Consider the following 18,366-nt stretch of genomic DNA (forward strand, 5'->3'; position numbering starts at 1 on the left):
ACTTCTTCATTAATTAAACTCAACACATATGTTCTTATGTTATTGCTACCAAAAACATCCTATACATTGCCAAAACTTAAACCACCTATGCCATGAAGTAGAATAAGCCTACTAGACTCACGAAAGCCCACCCCTTGCAATCATTTTTAACTGATTGGTGAGGTTGGGACTTTAGAAATTGCAGACACCATACTCTACATAGAAATTATTCATGGAAAGGAGGATGATGAAGAAGTATGCAACAAGAGAAGGGTTGCAATGAGAGGAATGAACACTGACAACACCCTAATCTGTCAATGTTATTCAAAGGGGTAAATTTGGAATATCATAGTATCATATTTGATTTTTTTATTTTTTAAATAAGTTAACGGAACCTAAATAGTGTTTAAGATAAGGGATTAAAAGTAATATTCTATATCTATATATATATTCATTAAAGTAATTGTGTGTTGTTTGGTGAATTTATATTGCGAAAAGTTTACTTTCATTTTTTATAAGCAAATTAATGGAGTTTTCATTTAAAAATTAAAATTTACACGATTTAGAGTGATGATATCGTAGCGACGAGACGAGTCATTACAAAAAGAGGTAGAATTCAGACCTTAAAAGACACCCCAATTCAAAATGAATAGCATAAAATATGTGATCACTTCGTGGGAAATAAAACCCCTCAATCAATTTCAAGAAACCATGGAAGAATCAAGAATTCCCAAATTTCTAGCTTTCTAACATTCAAAGCCAAACACTTAATTAAATCATCCAATTCGCATCATGGCATCAATTGACCCATCAAAGATTAGCTATTCATAGTTATCATTGTACACAAAAAATTAAAATGCATAAAATACCTCCCAAAATTAGCCCCAATTTGATCCTCTAAGGATCCCAACACATGTTCATCCTAACCTCAATTGCAATAAACTCATCCCTTACCTCATAGTGAGCTCATGTGTGTTGTCTGGCAGCTATAACAGTATCTCTAGTGGTTTTCTTACACTCCTCAAGCTTTTTCCTCTGATTGCTCTCCTAGGATTTCCAAGAGTTAGGGAGAAGGAGAAGGGATTGGAGCCTCAATTTCACTGTCTCTGTGCGAGGGGTTCCAATTGAACCATTGAACCATGGAGTTGCATTCATGCTCATGTACAACTATGCAAGAAAGGAAATAATTTAGTGGTAAAGTCTATTAACTACAAAAATAAAAATTTAACAAAGAAAGAGTTGAGCTGAGGTGAATAGCAATAAAATAATTTGAATAGTCACTATCAATGGTATTAAAAAGTAAAGAAACCAACATGTTTTAGCATGACTGACAAATAACTTTGCTACTTAATCATGTATTCAGAGATTTCATCTTTAGGTTAATTCTTCAAATAAACTTTAGTACTTCATATTCCTAACTTTTAACCGAAAATACTTTGGGTTGAAAATAGTACATAGAAAACATATCAGTTGACCTTTTTCAAGTTGGAAATAAGGACTAAAAGACATGAACATTTTGGTGAAATTCTCTTTCCCTTTTTTTCTCATGTGATCAACTATCTCAAAAGAGGTTCTAACCCTCTTGATGGGTTTTTTGTTGTGGGGATTTTCTTGTGTCTCCATCATGGTCAAACCAATAGTTGGACCAAAAGCAAATAAAATAAAATAACAAATTGGATCAAACAATGATAAACCAACAAAACTGTGAAAAATCTACATAGGATCACAAATTAAGACAAAGCAAAATTAAAGGAAACAATGTAGGAAAAGATGAATAATGAAAGTGAATTAAAAACATTCAATATATATATATATATATACACACACACACACACACAAATATAATCAACATCGTAACCAACTAATAAAAATTAAGAAAATGCTGAATGAAGCATGAATAACCAACTAGCTAGGCTTGTTATGCCTAGCTTCGACTAATATAGGAGAAGAACGAAAAGAGTTAGAGATTTTGAGGCACACCAAGAAAGAGTCCAAGAGAAAGTGTTGTATTAAAGAGAATTGAATATATATATATATATATATATATATATATATATATATATATATATATATATATATATATATATAAAGAAACTATTTTCAAAAGAATTCAAGTCGAAACAAAGTTGGGTTTGCACATATTATTCCATTTTACTTTTTTAGTCTAAATTTATACAAATTCAAAAGAAAAAAATTAAAATTAAAAGATATCGGCCAAAATAGACCTAATTAAATTCGGGCTTATGTTTCGAATGTCAAACCTAGCCCAACAATCCCATTAGGTCACCCCAAATAGGCCCAATTATATTTTGGACAATATTTTTTCAGTCTAGCTTGGCCTATCTGATAAGTGTTAATTTCACTTATAAACTAATCTTTTAAATTTGGCACTTATATCACTTTTCTCTTTCTTTTAATACTTATTTGGCCTTAAGTTTGTTACTGAAAGGAATTTTGGTCTAGAATGTTACTTTTTAATTGTAGAAAAAGATTAAAGAAAACAAGTGAAGAATTGATGAGTTTGGGAGTTGTGCTTAGCCCGAAATGGAATTGGGCTCAGAACTAGACTACTTTAGAGTGTTATAAGGATTTGGTCTTAGCATCTTCAGTGCTTAACACAAAAAGCTTTTGTGCTTAGTGAGTTGGCACCTATAAAAGGAAATTTTGTGTATTCTTTCAAGGGATCACCACCACCACACTTCACCACACTCAACCACACTTTACAAATCCCAAGTTCCATTCTCTCTTGGAAAAGGGTGAAACAAGACCTTTGGAGCTCTCTTGTTTCTTTTTCTTCATTCTCCTTCATTTCTCCATGGATTTTTTCCATCCTTATGGCTAGGAGTTGCTAGATTCTTAAGTTCCGGGATTGCATCTAGTGAAACCCACTCATGTATTTCTTGTGAAACCTAACTCTTTTCTAATCTTAATATACTACTTCCTATTCTTATGCTTATTTTCTTATGAGTGGTTTAATCACCCATTTTCATGTTTGATGACTTTATTTGTTGTTAGGAAACACACTTTGATTCAAGATTTGAAATAGAGAACTCAATAGACCTATGATCTAGGAATGAGTCTTTATTTATGGATTGTATCTTTTTAATTCTTGTGCTTCATACAAATTTCCTTGTTAAAGCTTTTGAGAAATTAAGGATATGATGAGGAAATTTGACCTTAATCCACCTAAAGAATTAGGGATTGAAAATTGGATGTGAATTTTAGTATTTTGATGTGAGTTCATTGTTACGTGTTTGGGGATACATGAGGAATGATATTTTATGAAGTCCAACCTCGACAACATTTGCCATTGATTTTTAATCATTTCATCTCATACCATGTGTTTGATAAAAAATCCTAAATAGTTTATTTCAACCTTTGTTCTTGAATATTTAGTTTTACTAAATTCTCTTTTAGTTAATGTTACTTTTCAACTGCATTTTATACTTGCCCTTAAACCTTTGTTAGCAAAATGTGTCAAATGCACTTAATATTATGCAAGTCCCTATGGATACAATCTCTAAATATTCATCGGTACTTGTATGATTTGGTTCCCTTCCCAAATATTATGAACAAGTTCTTGGCATCATTGTCGTGGACTTGTGTGTAAATATCAGGAATTTGCACATTTTTGTTATCTTAGGTTCCATTTATTGATTCTCTCATTCTTTTATCTTTTACTTTTTTTCATATTCTTTGTTTATTTGTGTTAGTCGTCATTCATGACTAAGTTTTGTATTTAATATTTGCAAAAAAATAGCGCTTTGTCTTCAATTTATAGTTCATTTTGTAGGAATTGTACATATTTTCATTTTTAGCTTGATTTTATACAATAGATGCTCCCATTTTTGTGAACTAATGTTGAAACCACTTCAATTTCAGGCTAAAAGAAGAGAAGGTTCAAGTAGCTAGTGTCTCGCTAAGCGAGGCAGATGCGCTTAGCGAGTGATATCCGCTAAGCGAGACATACAACTCGCTTAGCGTGTTGGGAAACCCTAGAAGAGGATCAGTTAGATATGTGCTCGTCCAACGAGTCGTTTGTCTCTTCTCGTGCTTAGCGCGTCCAGCTCACTTAGCCAAAATTCACTTACTCTCACTTAGCGAGCTAATCTCGCTAAGCAAGCCTTCAAAAGCTGAAACGTCCAAGTAGCCTTTAAAACACTAAAGTTGGCAGAAACAGGGAGAGGAGTCGAAAAACAGAGCCAAGGGAGAAGCTGAAGCGACATAAATTGAGCCACCAAGAGAGTTTAGGTTAGAGGAGTGAGATTAAGGTTCTAGAGGTAGAAGGAGACATCCTCAACCCTTCTTAGCCATTTTCTTCCACTTAAACTCTATTCTTCCTTGTATTGAGAGTTCATTTCTTGTAATGGAAGGCTAAACCTCTTGGTTGGGAAATTTCGCCAAACCCTTGATGTAATATTCTTTCACTATCTATTTAATGTTGTTTTTCTGTGTTCATTGCTTCTATTTGCACTTATTTTTACATGCTTGTGGCTTGATCACCCATTTGTATGTATAGTTAGGATTTTTAGCATTGGAAAGTGCTTTAAAGCCTTAGAACTTGGTAAAGTAAGCTAGAAAACTGTATGTCTAGCAATGGAGCGCAGTAATCTAGTCTATATTATGCTGTAGACTTAATGCAACTCTTTTAGGCTGAGTTTGTTGAGGGATCAAGGACGAGGCTAAAGAGAGTTAGGTTCATTCACTAGAGGGATCTTGGTTTGGGTAATTTCTTAGCATAAGAACACTAGGATAACATTAAATAGATAAAAATATATGGCAACATCAAGGAAAATTTAGTAGAACGACCCAATGCTTTTTACTTGACTGTTTTTACTTCTCAAACTTAGGATATTTAATTTGTATTTAACTAGATTGTAGAACAAAAACCCAACTTGATATTTATTTTTCTTTTGGTTTTACTTAAATGTTTGCTCACTGACTATACAGTTTCTGAGTGAAACAAATTCCCTGTGGATATGATACTCAGACTTACCATTTTAATATACTACTTGTGCGAATTGGTACACTTTCCGACCACTCGAACAACTTTTTGGCGCTGTTGCTGGGGAATTTCTTTCCACTTAAATCGTATAGTTCAATTTGTAAACATTTATTCTTTATTCTTTGATTAATTTTGTGAATCGTTAGTTAGGATTCATTTACTTTTCTTGACTTGGTTAATTGCTGCTCTGTTAGTGCTTCTTGAATGCGAGGTAACTCTTCAGCAGGGAATTTAGCTCCATTAGATTTGGAGATATAAGCCACTTGCAGGAGAAACAACGTAGAGAGAAGGAGAAAAGCTTTGCAAGAAAAGACAACACAACCAAGTTTGGAGGAAGCTCAATTATCTGAATCATCTTCAACATTTCTAGACTTAAGGGAATCCGAAGTAGGTGCGTCTGAAGCAAATATCATGGCTGAAGATCAACCATGGAGGGTGACTCTTAAAGACTATTCTAGCTCTACTGTGCCGCAGTTCTTTACAAGTATTGTGCGGCCAGAGGTCCAAGCTCATAACATCACATATCCCCATTCCTTGATCTAGTTGATTCAAGGAAATTTTTTTCATGGTTTGCCAAATGAAGACCCGTACACACACCTAGCTACTTATATAGAAATTTGTAAAATAGTGAAAATTGCAGGTGTGCCAGAAGATGCAGTGCGACTTAACTTGTTTTCATTTTCTTTGGCTGGAGAAGCCAAGAGGTGGTTGCATTCTTTCAAGGGAAACAACTTAAAGACTTGGGAAGAAGTTGTAGAGAAATTTTTGAAGAAGTACTTCCCAGAATCAAAGACAGCTAAAGGCAAGGAAGCTATTTCTTCATTCCATCAATTTCTAGATAAATCCCTGAGTGAAGCACTTGAGAGATTTCGTAGCTTGCTACAGAAAACACCAACTCATGGATTTTCGGAGCCGATTCAGTTGAACATTTTCATTGATGGTTTGAGACCGCAGTCCAAGCAGTTATTGGATGCTTTTGTTGGAGGAAAAATTAAATTGAAGACTCCTGAAGAAGCAATGGAACTCATAGAGAACATGACTGCTAGTGATCATGCTATTCTGCGTGATAAAACTCATGTACCCACAAAGAGAAGCCTGCTAGAGCTTTCTTCACAAGATGCATTGTTGGCACAAAACAAGCTGCTAGCTAAGCAACTAGAATCATTGACGGAGACACTTAGTAAGCTACCAACACAATTGCAAGTGGCTCAACCTTCCCATTCAGCAGTTATGTAGGTTGGAGGTGGCAACATATGTGGAGGAGCACATGAGTCTGGTTGTTGTATACCTCTTGATGATGCTGCAAAAGAAGTGAATTATATGGGGAATCAACACAGACCAGGGTTTAATGCAGGTGGATTTTCAGGTTACCAGCAAGGTGCAAATTTTAATCAGAACCAAGGGCAAGGGTGGAGGTCTCATCCAGGGAACCAATTTAACAAAGACCAAGGAGGACCATCCAATAGGCCTCAAAATCAAGGGCCTAGCCTTTATGAGAGGACCATCAAGCTGGAGGAGACTTTGGCTCAATTAATGCAGGTTTCAATGCCCAACCACAAGAGCACAAAGTCAGTTATAAAGAACTTGGAAATTCAAGTGGGGCAGCTAGCCAAGCAGATGGTTGAAAATTCTTCTAGAGGTTTTGGAGCCAATACTGAAAAAAATCTCCAAGAAGAGTGCAAAGCTATCATAACCAGAAGCAAGAAGGCAACCATGGTGGAGGATAAGAGGAGGAACAATGATGAGCAGAAGTTGGAGGATGAAGAAGAAAAAGAAAAAGAAGAAGATCATATGAGGGGGAAAAATAAATAAGGAGGAAGAAGAAAAAAAATGAAAAAAAGAGAGAAAATGAGGAAGAAAAGAAGACAAAGAGTGAGTTGGCCAGAGAAAAGAAGAAGAAGGATGTCCCATATGCAGGGAAAGAAGCACCATACCCTTTGGTGCCATCCAAGAAAGACAAGGAACGACACTTTGCTTGTTTCCTTGACATCTTCAAGAAATTGGAGATAACTATCCCTTTTGGAGAAGCCTTGCAGCAGATGCCGCTCTACTCCAAGTTTCTTAAAGATCTGCTGACCAAGAAGGGAAAATATATCCACAGTGATAATATAGTGGTGGAAGGAAACTGCAGTGTTGTTATCCAGGGAATTATTCCACCTAAATACAAGGATCTAGGGAGTGTTACAATCCCTTGCTCTATTGGTGTGGTGTCAGTTGGAAAAGCTCTCATTGATTTAGGGGCCAACATTGATTTAATGCCTCTCTCCATGTGCAGAAGGATTGGAGAGCTGAAAATTATGCCAACAAGAATGACATTGCAGTTGGTAGATCGGTCTATTACATGGCCTTATGGCGTGGTAGAAGATGTTTTGGTCAAAGTGCGGCAGTTTACTTTCCCTGCAGATTTTGTAATCATGGACATTGAAGAGGATGCTGAAATCCCATTGATTTTGGGTCGTCCCTTCATGCTAACTGCAAATTGTGTGGTGGATATGGGGAAAGGTAATCTTGAAATGAGTGTGGATGATAAAAAAAGTCATGTTTAATTTATTTGAAGCCATGAAACACCTAAGTGACCACAAGGCCTGTTTTAAAGTAGAAAAGGTGTAACACGAGATAGACATGGTAGCTAGAGACATGGTACTACAGTCTCCACTTGAAGAAGCACTAACTAATACTATGGAGTTTCTGACAATTGAGGAAGAAAAAAATTGCATAACTATTTAGAAGAATTAGAGGGTTTAGAAGAAAATCCTTCTGGAATAGTGGTGTTTGAAGAATTGAAGAAAGACATTCCAGTGGAAAAGGCCAAGGTGGAGTTAAAAACTCATCCTGAACATTTGAAGTATGTGTTCTTAGAAGAAAATAAAGCAAGTCCAATAATCATCAACAACTCTCTAAGAAAGGAAGATGAATCTCAACTGGTGAAGGTTTTGAAGAGACACAAGGCAACTATTGGATGGCACTTTTATGATCTCAAAGGAATTATCCCTTCTTACTGCATGCATAAGATCAACATGGAAGCTGACTATAAGCCTGTAAGACAACCACAAAGAAGATTGAATCCGGTTATGAAGGAAGAAGTACGGAAAGAAGTACTCAAGTTGCTTGAAGCATACCTCATTTATCCCATTTTAGACAGTGCATGGGTTAGCCCTGTGCAGGTTCCCAAGAAAAGAGGCATGACGGTAATCAAGAATGAGAAGAATGATTTGATCCCCATGAGAATCATCACAGGCTGGAGGATGTGTATTGATTATAGAAAATTGAATGATGCCACCAGAAAGGATCACTACCCATTTCCCTTCATGGATCAAATGCTTAAAAGGCTGGCAGGATAGTCATTTTATTGCTTTTTAGATGGATATTCTGGCTACAATTAGATTGCGGTTTACCTAAATGATCAAGAAAAGATAGCATTCACCTGTCCTTTCGGTGTGTTTGCTTATAGGCGAATGCCCTTCGGTCTTTGCAATGCTCCTGGAACATTTCAGAGATGTATGATGGCAATATTTGCTGATATGGTGGAGAAATGTATCGCAGTGTTTATGGATGACTTCTCCGTCTTTGGCTCATCTTTTGATTGTTGTCTAGCAAATCTGGAGTGAGTGTTGCAATGATGTGAAGAAACAAACTTGGTGCTTAATTAGGAAAAATTTCATTTCATGGTTCAAGAAGGAATTGTGTTGGGCCACAAAATCTCTGTGAGGGGGATTGAAGTAGACAAAGCAAAAATTGATGTGATCGATAAACTCCCTCCTCCAGTGAATGTCAAGGGAGTTAGAAGCTTTTTAGGGCATGCTAGGTTCTACAGGTGGTTTATAAAAGACTTCTCAAAGATTTCCAAACCATTCAACAATTTGCTCAACAAGGACGCGGTATTTTTATTCGATGAAGAGTGTTTGAAGGCATTCAACACCTTAAAGACCAGTTTAGTGTCCGCTCCCGTAATTATAGAGCCAGATTGAGGTCGAGAATTTGAGTTGATGTGTGATGCAAGTGATTATGCTATGGGTGCTGTATTGGGCCAGAGGAAAGGCAGAGTCTTCCATGCTATTTACTATGCCAACAAAGTTTTAAATGATGCTCAGATTAATTATGCTACCACAGAGAAGGAAATGCTTGCGATTGTCTATTTACTAGAAAAATTCAGATCATACTTAGTGGGATTGAAAGTTATAGTTTATACTGATCATGCAACCATTAAGTATTTGCTGAATAAAGCTGACTCCAAACCTCGATTAATCAAGTGGATTTTGTTACTTCTAGAATTTGACCTAGTGATCCAAGACAAGAAAGGATTTGAAAATCTAGTAGCTGACCACTTGTCAAGACTAGTCAATGAAGAGGTGACTTTGAAAGAGTTGGAGATAAGAGATGAATTTCCTGATAAATCACTGTTCCTGGTAAATGAAAGGCCATGGTTCGCTGATTTGGATAACTTCAAGGCAGTTGGAATCATCCCTAAAGATTTGACTTGGCAACAAAGGAAGAAATTCCTACATGATGTTCGATTTTATGTTTGGGATAACCCACATTTGTTTAAGATTGGTGTTGACAACCTTCTGAGAAGATGTGTAACAAAGGAAGAAGATAGGAGCATATTATGGCATTGTCACAACTCACCATGTGGAGGCCATTACAGTGGAGACAAAATAGTAGCCAAAGTCCTACAATGTGGATTCTTTTGGCGAACCCTCTTCAAATATGCTCATGAACATGCCATTTAATGTGATTAATGTCAACGAAAGGGGGGAATCTCTAGAAGAAATGAAATGCCCTTGTAGAATATAATGGAGGTTGAAGTCTTTGACTGCTAGGGAATCGATTTTGTGGGTCCTCTTCCTCCATCTTTTGGCAATGAATACATTCTTGTGGCCGTAGATTATGTCTCCAAATGGGTAGAAGTTGTGGCTGCCCCAAAGAACGATGCCAAAAATGTAGTGAAGTTCTTGAAGAAAAATATTTTCACTCGCTTTGGGGTGCCTAGGGTCCTGATCAGTGATGGGGGCTCTCATTTTTACAACAGCCAGCTGCAGAAGGTGCTAGACCACTACCATGTCACACACAAAGTAGCCTCACCATATCATCCTCAAACAAATGGCCAAGCTTAAGTTTCCAATAGGGAATTGAAGAAGATCTTGGAGAAAACTGTGGCCTCCACTTGGAAGAATTGGTCAAGCAAGCTGGATGATGCACTATGGGCTTACAGAACTACCTTCAAGACCAATATATGCTTGTCTCTGTTCCAAATGGTTTACGGCAAAGCCTACCACTTATTGGTAGAAATGGAGCATAAGGCATACTGGGCTTTGAAATTTCTAAATTTTGATGAGGCTCTATCAGGGGAAAAGAGGAAGTTGCAACTCTTGGAGCTGGAAGAAATGAGATTGAATGCGTATGAGTCCTCGAGATTGTACAAAGAAAAAGTGAAGGCTTATCAAGACAAGAAGCTGCTAAAGAAGGACTTTAGGTCAGGACAACAAGTGTTGTTGTTCAACTCAAGATTGAAGCTGTTTCCAGGGAAACTAAAGTCTAAATGGTCTTGACCATTTACCATCAAGGAAGTCAAGTCATATGGAGCAGTTGAATTATTCAACCCTCAGTCAGAAACTCCAGACAGAACATGGATAGTGAATGGTCAGAGATTGAAGCTATACCATGGTGGAAACATTGAGAGACTGACCACCATTATACAATTACAAGACCTTTAGAGGTAACATGCATCAAGCTAATGATGTTAAAGAAGCGCTTACTGGGAGGCAACCCAGTTTTTTCCTTGTTTTCTTGATCATTGCTTTCGGTACATCATTACATATAGTTAGGTTTCAACTTGTTTGTGATTGCTAGAGTAAAACATCATCATGTTTTTGTATGATAAAGGGGTTGGCAAAAGCTTCTCTGAAGCATTGGATGAGGAAATAACTTTTTAGAAAAAAATTTCAGTCATCCACTCGCTCAGCGCGCCTGTGCGCTAGGAGAATCATACTTCACGCGCTGAGCGAGTAGTCACTCGCGCTAAGCGCGCCACCCCCCATCCATTGGCTGAAGGGGTCTTGCTAAGCGAGACAGTTGCACTGAGCCCAAAAACTTCTCTAGATTTGCAATTAATGGAATTGGGCTAAGCGAGTCTCCTCACTAAGCGCACCCCAGCGTCTCGCTAAGCGTATCTGTGCACTAAGCGCAAATCACTCTCTGCCTAGACCCTCATGTCAATTAGGCTAAGCGGGTCATACCCGCTAAGCCCAAATATCTCTTTGGAATGGCATTGCGCTAAGCGTGACCCCACTACTGCATCTTGAGGCATTTAATTCGCTAAGCCGGCCTTGGCCAGCTTAGCGGAAGTTGCAGAACTCGCTAAGTGCGCATCTACGTGCTAAGCCCAAAACCTTCTCAGGTTTTCTAATTTTCGCATTGGACTAAGCGAGTCTGTCCCACTAAGCACATGATTTTAAATTCTAAAAATTCAAACATCATTGAGTGCTCGTTTAGCAAGTCACTCGTGCTAAGCGAGACAATCGAAACTGCCAAAAATAAGACATAACTGCCTTAGGCAGTTACTTTTGTGCAAAAATTATAACTCCTATCTCATCATTGGCATTCACCTGCATTCTTGCACTGTGGATTTTGCTTCTCTGCTTCTTTTTCCCTTATCTCTACTTATTTACCTCAGCAATCCAAGTAAGTACGTATTTCCTTCTTATTAATTTTGTTTTTGAACCCTAGGGTAGAAGACAACTTTGCTTGCTCTGTGATTTTGATTTTCTGTTGATGTTGTTGTTCATTGCTTAGTTGTTCGATTATATGTTGTTAGGGATTTAGTTTAGCGAATAATGTAGGTTCATTTGATGGGTTTTGCTTAGATTTCCTATGCCTGAAAGTGGCTAGGAAGTTGAGGCTTTGAAGCCCCAATTTTTTTGGAAATTTTGATGTACTCGCTAAGCAAATTCATCAATTTTGGATGAATTTCTGGGTTTTCTTGTGACCTCGCTAAGCCAGCCCTATCCCACTAAGCGTGTTCATCATTTTTGTTTAAATTTATGCTTTTGTGTATGAACTTGCTAAGCCACTGCACTTCGGCTTAGTGAGCATTTAAATTCCAAGTTTTAATTTCTGGGTTCATATGAATTCGCTAAGCCGGCATGCCGCGCTAAGCGAGTTAGTTAGTTAGGTGTGAGTCTTAGAGGCTTTTGGTATTCTGGTTGCGGCTAAGCGAGCTACGCTCACTAAGCCACCGTGCCTCTGAAAGTCAAATAAGCCTGAGCTAAGCGAGTCAGTCTCACTAAGCCCAAGGCAATTTAGTTGTTCTGAAAATTTGTTCATGCGCTAAGCGAGTCATACTCGCTAGGCACAATTTCTTCTCTGTTTTTGAATAAGTCGTAGCGAGCCTGTTCGCTAAGCCAATTAAATTACAGTGGTCAAGTTAGGCTAAGCATCCACTGGCGCTAAGCCTGTATAGTGTGTTGCGCTAAGCGAGTCATACTCGCTAAGCGCAATTAGCTCTCTGTTGGAGAATAAGGCTTAGCGAGCCATGCTCGCTTAGCCACTGTGTTGTGTCAGGTAAGTAAGGGTGTCTCGCTTAGTCAGAGTCTTTATTTTTTTGTTGTCACGCTAAGCGTATCATGTTATTTTCTGAAGGCATGCTAAGCAAGTCTATCTCGCTAAGCGCCCAATCAATTTTCTGTTTTATTTTTCTGCTTTCAGTCTTGAATAAAACATGTCTAATTTTCTTTCCTGTGATTCTCTTGATGCAGATGGCCTTTAGAAAAAGGAAAGCAATCGCCTCCCGACCTCAGGAACCATATGACACAACAAGATTCATCTCAGAGGTCGCCTGGGAATGCTACGAGCAGAACGTTTACTCCCAGAACATCCTTCTGGAGAGAAACATTAATTTATTTATCATAGAGTATGATGAGTTCCGAAGGGAACTCGAGAGGAGGCAGTGGCATAAAGCCTTGACCAGGCAACCTGATGGTTACATTGATGTGGCCCTGGTCAAGGAATTTTATGCCAACTTGTATGATCCAGAGGACAAGTCCCCGAGGCAAGTCAGAGTGCGGGGCAAGTTGATAAAGTTTGTTGGGGAGTCACTGAACACATTCTTGGAGACCCTAGTGGTTTTGGATCAAGGGGAGCACTACACAACATATTCCAGGTTCTGCCACACGCATCCAAACCCACAAGAGCTTGCATCCAAGCTCTGCATTCCAAGGTGAGGACTTGTTCTGAACGTTGAGGGCGCACCTTGGAAGCTTCTGAGGAAGGACCTTACTACACTTGCCCAGACCTGGAATGTGCTATCATACTCCAACCTCGCCCCCACCTCTCATACGTCCGATCTCAACATGGACAAGTTGATAAAGTTTGTTAGGGAGTCACTGAACACATTCTTGGAGACCATGGTGGTTTTGGAGCAAGGGGAGCACTACACAACATATTCCAGGTTCTGCCACACGCATCCGGACCCACAGAAGCTTGCATCCAAGCTCTGCATTCCAAGGTGAGGATTTGTTCTGAACGTTGAGGGCGCGCCTTGGAAGCTTCTAAGGAAGGACCTTACTACACTTGCCCAGACCTGGAATGTGCTATCATACTCCAACCTCGCCTCCACCTCTCATACGTCCGATCTCAACATGGATAGGGCGAGGTTAGTCTATGGTTTGGTGACGAAGATGGACATGGATGTGGGCTCGTTTATCTCTGGACAGATCTCACAGATGGCCCAGTCCAACTCTTCCAGGCTCGGATTCCCCGCTCCCATCACTGCATTGCTAGAGAAGTCGTGCCTGATTCACTTACCTTTGAGTCCCTTAGGCTTGCCATTAATTTGGCTTACATTAGAAAGAACTGCTGGAACCCGAATGATCCCACAATCACCTTTTCGGGGACCCACAAGACTAGGGTTAGAGGACCTGACATTTATGCTCCTTCCTCTTCTACCCCCTCTACTCCAGCTTCTACATCAGCACCACCAGCTTCTATTCCTGCACCTCCAGCACCCTCCGGCACCTCCGCTCAGAGCACAGACGCCATGGTGCTAATGTTGTAGAGCCTTCACCATGGCTTATGCCTGGTGATGCAGAGTATTCACAACCTGGCTCAGCATCGACCCATCATTAGCATGGAGGAGTTTATGGCCCAGGTGGCCTGACCAAGAGTCCAGCATTCTCCTGTGGGGGAAGGTGAGGCTCCTATAGCCCAGGAGTCGTAGCCAGAGCCAGAGGCGACGCAGGAGGACACACCTGAAGAGACACCTGAAGCCACCCCTGCCGCTACACCGATCGAGGCCATTGAGGAAGGAGACGGCACTATAGATGCCGATTACGTTGCAGATATGGCAGCAGCACAGAGCACTTGGGATCCCAGGCCCACTCCAACTCAGGATACATCATTGCCAGCTCAGGATGCCCCCTTCTCACCTCATGACGACCCTACACTGACACAAGATGATTGAAGACAGGACCTTATTTATATTTTTGCTTTTTAGATTCAATTTTAGTTTTAGTTTATTTACTTATTTAGCAAATTTCACAACTTTTTGAACACTTTACATTTATATGCACAGTGGTTTGTTTTGGTTTAAATTTCTGGTGTTTGTGATTGGTTTTGAACATGATTGATTCCATGACTTGAGTGAATTGTGATGTTAGATCACGTGATTTGAATAAGTATGTGGTAATTAGAAGAAAAAGAATATGAATTAAGGGCGTGAGTGAAATTGTTAGTTTGTTTGACAGGTAAATAGTGAAGGTAATCATTAGCCATAACCAGGTGAGTTGTGTGAACCTAAAATGTGAGAGAATGACTAGCATTGAGTACTGATTTTTGCATGAATCTATGAATATTGAATGAATGCATGATTTGGAAATGATGAAGGTCGTGATTGATTGAATTAGCCACTTAGCCAAATAACTTACCCTGTTCATGAATGATGAATCCTTTGCACCCATTTTGAGCCTAAATTTGATTGATTGAGTTAAACCCTAAGCCTGTTGAATTATAATCTCCATCTACCTTTCTTTAGGCTATAGGAGAGCATTATGGTTCAAAGCAAATTTGTTCCAAATTTGGGGGAAGGTATTAGGTGATGATGATTGTGGTAAGACAAGCAACAACCACAAAAAATTGTATCAAGAAGCAATAAGTAAAAACTGCTAAAATAAAAAAGGGAAAGTTTTAAGAATAAGCAAAGTTCATGTGTGTTGTTGCTGAAGTTAAGTGTCTTATATGATTATGGCATTTCAATAGAAGCTGGGAATAAAAGGAAAAGAGGTGATCTAAGGATGAATGCTCTCCTAGAACCTAAGTTTTGCATCTTAGAAAAAACCATGAATTGTTTGTAGCCCAGCCTCATTACAAGCCAAGAAACTCCTTCAAATTCAATTTATGTGTTTGTGATTGTATGGCATGAGATGAAATGCAAAAGTTGAGACTTGTGTTGGTTGTTGAATTGAAGAATTACCTTAAACACCCGTGCTTATGAGAGAAACAGTGACCGTGAGGATTAGGCTTGATGAACCTTTCTTGATACCTGTCTTGCTTGCTAGCTTATTTCATTTGTGCTGCTTAATGATCATGTTCATATCTTTGAAGTTCTACATATCTTTATGCAGGGCTGTTGGTTGAAGTATTGTTTGCCACTTATGTTCATGTGATTGAATGTTTTGGAACAAACACATTTTTTGGTTAACCACTGTGGTTCCTGTCACTTGAGGACAAGTAAACTGATATTTCTTTGCTTGAGGACAAGAAAAACTGTAAATTGGTAGGAGTTTGTTAGTCGCTATTCACGACTAAGTTTTGTATTGAATATTTGCACAAAAATAGCGCTTTACCTCCAATTTATAGTTCATTTTGTAGGAATTGTACACATTTTCATGTTTAGCTTGATTTTATACAATAGATGCTCCCATTTTTTAGAACTAATGTTGAAACCACTTCTATTTCAGGCTAAAAGAAGAGAAGGTTCAAGTAGCTGGTGTCTCGCTAAGCGAGGCAGATGCACTTAACGAGTGACATCCTCTAAGCGAGGAATACAAATCGCTTAGCATGTTGGGAAACCCTAGAAGAGGATCTGTCAGAGATGTGCTCGCCCAGCGAGTCGTTTGTCTCTTCTTGCACTTAGTGCGCCCAGCTCACTAAGCCAAAATTCACTTACTCTCGCTTAGCGAGCCAATCTCGCAAAGCGAGCCTTTAGAAGCTAAAATGTCCAAGTAGCCTTTAAAACACTGAAGTTAGCGAAAACATGGATAGGAGTCGAAAAACAGAGCCAAGGGAGAAGCTAAGCGACTGAAGTTGAGCCACCAAGAGAGTTTAGGTTAGAGGAGTGAGATTAGGGTTCTAGAGGTTGAAGGAGACATCCTCAACCCTTCTTAGCCATTTTCTTCCACTTAAACTCTATTCTTCCTTGTATTGAGAGTTCATTTCTTGTAATGAAAGGCTAAACCTCTTGGTTGGGAAGTTTTGTTGAACCCTTAATGTAATATTCTTTCACTATCTATTTAATGTTGCTTTCTGTGTTCATTGCTTCTATCTGCACTTATTTTTACATGCTTGTGGCTTGATCACCCATTTGTATGTATAGTTAGGATTTTTAGCATTGGAAAGTGCTTTAAAGCCTTAGAACTTGGTAGAGCAAGCTAGAAAACTGTTGGAGAAGGGTCTTCACAAGAACTAGCTCTAGAACTAGGAGGCAACATTGGTGTACTAAAGCCTATTCTTAGCTCAAAAAACTATTTAATTTACTAGTTTGCCATTACCTTAAAACAATCCAAATTTATGGCCTAAGGATCAAATGAATGGTATCCTCCACAAGTTGGTGCTTCATTTGTTAATACCGTGTTTCCTAATACAACAAGAAACTAAGTCACTCAATTTTGACTTAATACCTAATAAATTTAACCATTAAAACTAATTACAATTACAATAGAATAACCATGAGGTGTTTGTGGTTCTCCTATGAATTTTTTTCCCTTTCATCTCAAACTTAGTTTAAACTTGATGACATGGGGTAGTTGTGGACAAAATCAATCGAAATACAATTAATTATCTATTCTAACCAAAAGTATTAAATAAAATACCAACATTGATACATAGTATAGCATGAGAACCTCTTTCTATCAATCAATAGCAAAATCTAAAGGAATCCACACTACTACATAAAAGGACTTTAACATTGGTTTCGAAAGAGTTTCAACATTAGTAGAATCTAGAACCGATGTTTAAACTACTGCCATTGAAAGTAGACATTTTCAACATCAGTTTTAAATTTGATGTTGAAAATCATTATCTACATTGATTCTGGTTAAAACCAATGTAGAAATATGACCAAAATTGTCTATTATGAAGCGCATCCGACATTGTTGCTAAAGAAACTGATGTTGAATGTGCTTACTACATCGGTTTTGGCCAAAACTGATGTTTTAAAGACACTTTCTTCATCAAATTTAGATCAACTGATGTTTTTTTTGCAAAAAAAATTAATAATAAGATATAATACTATACTCTTACTAAGCTAATTTCAGGCATACAAATATATAATAATAAAGCATTTACATTGGAGTGCTTGATCCTTTAATTAGAAAACTAATAGATGCATAAATAAGAAATACATGAGATAAAATAGGAACTAAAGAATTATATCTAGAGATAGAACAAGAGACTTGCACACAACCGATAGATGTCAATTACTTACTCATCTTCAATAGGAAAATCAATGGATTCCACGAAATGATTCTTCATCTAAAAAAACAATGATTCAGATAATAAGCAATAGAATGACAATTTTAGATTATCTCACATCAATCAAGGAACTTTAAAAACAATTTTACTTCTATTGGCCTTAACCTATAAAGTTTGATTCAGTTAGAAGACTCAGAACAAAGACAACTACTTCATCAAATAAATCTAGTAAATAAAACTCACTTTTCAGCCAAATCCCTATATTTATCAGCATCCAGATTTGCAATTTCTACATCTTCCTCCAATTTAAATGTTTTGCCAACATTCCCTTAAGTCTAGAGGGAAAAAAAAGATGAAAATCTCAAAGATATACTTAAATTTATAACAAGGAACCTTAAAGATGAAAAAAAATCATAGTCAGGTTCCACGTTATGGGTTTTATGAAAATTAAAGGCCCCAAACTTAAATTTATAACAAGGAACCTTAAAGATATACTTACATGAGCAAGACTTTTGCAATGTCCACTCCTAGCAAAATCTCAAAACTTACTAGATCTAGTTGTATGAGTGTTTTCACAATATAGTGTGCAATGTAGACTAAGTTTTACCAAAATTTAGTCCAAAATAAAAAAATATGAAAATCAAAACAATACGAAAATTAAAGAGTTACAATTAGCACCTTAAAAATCTTCAATTAAC

General features: G+C 37.9%; 1 long non-coding RNA gene across 1 annotated transcript; it reads right to left on the reverse strand.

The window, feature by feature from the left end:
- Positions 1-806: 806 nt before the first annotated feature.
- LOC121174585 (uncharacterized) lies at positions 807-18,047 on the reverse strand. The gene is made up of 3 exons (XR_005890696.1): positions 17,912-18,047; positions 17,682-17,728; positions 807-1,146 (listed from the first exon to the last, which is right to left on the reverse strand). It is a non-coding gene; the product is annotated as an uncharacterized lncRNA (long non-coding RNA).
- Between the last annotated feature and the right edge of the window lie 319 nt (positions 18,048-18,366).

This window comes from Glycine max, chromosome 3, assembly GCF_000004515.6.
Source record: "Glycine max cultivar Williams 82 chromosome 3, Glycine_max_v4.0, whole genome shotgun sequence".
In the NCBI taxonomy this organism is placed as follows: Eukaryota; Viridiplantae; Streptophyta; class Magnoliopsida; order Fabales; family Fabaceae; genus Glycine; species Glycine max.